This window comes from Bidens hawaiensis, unplaced genomic scaffold (assembly GCF_021521415.1).
Source record: "Bidens hawaiensis isolate Kalapana, Puna unplaced genomic scaffold, B.hawaiensis_p1.1 tig00007915_1, whole genome shotgun sequence".
Taxonomy (NCBI): Eukaryota; Viridiplantae; Streptophyta; class Magnoliopsida; order Asterales; family Asteraceae; genus Bidens; species Bidens hawaiensis.
In genome coordinates, this window is record NW_027491551.1 from 351,345 (window position 1) to 354,454 (window position 3,110).

The 3,110-nt window shown below is 37.1% G+C and overlaps 1 long non-coding RNA gene across 1 annotated transcript; it reads left to right on the forward strand.

The window, feature by feature from the left end:
• Nucleotides 1-619: 619 nt before the first annotated feature.
• LOC143636410 (uncharacterized) lies at nucleotides 620-1,205 on the forward strand. Its single transcript, XR_013154241.1, has 3 exons — nucleotides 620-672; nucleotides 775-858; nucleotides 951-1,205. It is a non-coding gene; the product is annotated as an uncharacterized LOC143636410 (long non-coding RNA).
• Nucleotides 1,206-3,110: the final 1,905 nt, after the last annotated feature.

Here is a 3,110-nt window from a genome sequence, read left to right on the forward strand (position 1 = left end):
TCTGATCATGAAGCCATTGTTAATGAGGAAGTTACTCAAGGATTGGAAGATGTGACCTTAGGTGAGCATGCAACTGGTAAATATGCAAATCAAATTTACGACAATACAATTACCTCGTTGGCGCTGACACCGTTAAAAGGTGCAATAAGGAGATCCGTGTTGCACCCCTTGTGGTGGTCCGTTGACATTGGCCTGAATAACACCGGAAGACTCGAATGGCGGCCACCGTGGTGCTACGTTGAGACCGCCCCACTTGTCGTTGTACGACTCGAGTGGCGACCACCATGGCGACGTAATTCCGTCCTTGAGGACAAGGACGTTTTCAAGGGGTCGGGAATTGATACGATCATATTATTATTATTATTATTATTATTATTATTATTATTATTTAAGTTTATCTTTTATTTAGTGTCCTTGTTATAGTCAAATTGTGTTTCCTTATTATTTATCTTTTTCTATTTTATGTTTTTTGTTTTCCTATATATTGTGATCTCGATTAAGAGAAAGAATAAGAAAGAATTATTATTTGGGTCTATTTTCTCTTCTTTTCTTTTGTGTTCTTGGGAGATTGACGGTTGTCTCGAATAAACCGTAACATGGTCGAAAATAGTTTTACAAACGGTTCACAAGATCCATGGCGACACGCATCAAAACAGGTCTCGTTTTCAGATAGTAAGTTCTTATAATAATTAACAGCTATTCAAGTAACAATCCATACTGGCAGTTTGATTGATGACAAAATTAATGTTTGTTTGTTTTTTAATGATTTTGTAGTGCCGGCATATATAGTGACTTGTAATAATTGTGGGCATTGTAGTGATCTAAGAGGGTGCCCTCAGTCGCCTTTGGTTCCCGAAGGTTAGTTTGGCCAATTAACAATTGTTATATATTATTTGGTAGTTTTGAGAAGAATGTTTAATGTAGTGAGAGTATGTTTGTTTGAATTGCAGGAAGTTCTAAAAATTGTAGCGCCCCTGATGCGGTTAACAAAGTGCGACAACAGGTGATAGAACATATAGACTTGTGGCTGTCTCAGTGTCACAGTGCTGGTAGGAGTTCAATGTAATAGGATTATATGAATTGATAGTTATGTCATGTGCAATAATAGTAACAATAAAAATAATATCATTGAATGGTTCTATACACATACATATACATATACAACATGGAAGTAGAAATGGGTATATATGTTGTTTCTTTGGTTATTATTACATCAACAATTCTGTTTGGTAGTAAATGCCGGCTAAACAATATAAGGAACCCAAGCACTAGCTTGAGGCCTCCTAAAAATTTGGGTCTTCCTATATTAATATTATGTTAAATAATTAAATAAATAATATATTATCTAGAGTTAATAGCAAGGAAGTTTAGGCAGGGACGGATTTATTTAATTGAGTACCGGGTCAAGCGAACCAGGTGTTTTTCGAACCGTAGTGGAGCATTTAATAGCGACTTTTTTAGCGAACCAGGTGTTTTTCGAACCGTAGTGGAGCATTTACTTGACCCGAACCGTTAAACCAATCCGAATTGTCAACCCGACCCAATTTTTTTATACGCGTTCTTATATATTTAGAGCATCTTAAAATAGCGAACCAGATAAAAAAAAATTCTAAATCCGTCACTGGTTTAGGAATACGTAATCGACGATAGGGAGTTTCCAAGATTAAACGTCCCATTCATCAATATCTCGTATTTTCAAATATCATATGTATTGAGTCACAATTATGCTTATTTGGTATATCAGTCGACAAATCAAGATTCAATTACTTCACTGCCTTCATATTTGACATCATAATTTTGCTCATGACTCAGGTTAGTACTCTGAACTCTGAAGTTTGCTTCTTCATTTTTTAAGTGATAATCGGTAACATGATTACTTAATTTTATATATAGTTACTTCATATATATATATATATATATATATATATATATATATATATATTATTCATAATTGTTTTAGGATTAAATATTTAATATTCTAATGTCAAATCGAAACCGAAGGTTTGAATCTGGTCAACTCAAAAGGCTAAAAAAATTAAACGAGATAGTTTTTGGATAAAGGCCTCAATATAATTGAGTTAGCTTTAGGCCTCTAAAAACGTTGAGCTGGCTATAGGTAGTATAGCATACATGCATTTAGTGAATTAACAAAATTAGTCATTAAATGGTCTGATGACTAAATTTAATCACAATTAGGAGTAACCCATTAAGCCAACCTCTTTTAAACTAGTATGAGAGATGGATAAGTATATTTTTAGGAGTCAAAACGTAATTCTTTTAGTTACTTAGAAGATTTAGTGGTTCGTGGCTTAATTTAAAACCGTGAATCTGGTCAAATCGGTCATCGTATGATTTAATTGTCGGCCCGTATAAAAAATTTCAAACCGTAACGAATGGCTTGGTTTACGGTTTACATAAAAAAAGTCAGCTGTATAAAATCACGGGCAGTAATGTTAGAGAATATTTTAGTTATTATTTTTATTATCTTAGTAATTGAAATTGTAGCAGGCCAAGTAGCTTAATAGTGCAACTAGTTTTTGTCTAAGTAGCTTATTAGTTGAAGTTTAAGTAGTTTTGTTTACTAGGTGAAGAGGTAGGCCCCAGCAGAGCCCAGTTGGACCCGCAAGACTCACCTTGAAGAGGGACGTCTGCGCAAGGACCAACTGGTTCCGCAGGACCAACCATGCTCAGAGATGAAGACCTTACGCGCAGTACGCCAGCTGTTCCCGCAGGAAAAGCCTCCCAATGGTGAACTACCCCGCCTGTTCCCGCAGCTGCGGGTACAAGCCATCAGGGAAGGATATCCGCACTAACAGCAAGGCTACACGCATAAGGCACTAACTCAATAATTCAGTAATGTCACCTGAAGGAATGAGCAAGGCGGGAACACTCCCGCCCAAATGAGCTAGTCCGTACGCTTCTGGAAGGTCTTTTGTACTATACCTGCCAAGGTATGGACAAAATAGACAAGATCTGACCAGAGCGGCCCATGAACCAATCACAGGGTGACAGCTCACCGACAACAGTACGAGGAGCACGCTCTAGTACAAAATGTCACTATCAGCCGCTGCCTACTCACCAACCCTTGCGTGGCGCGTACATAGCCTGCA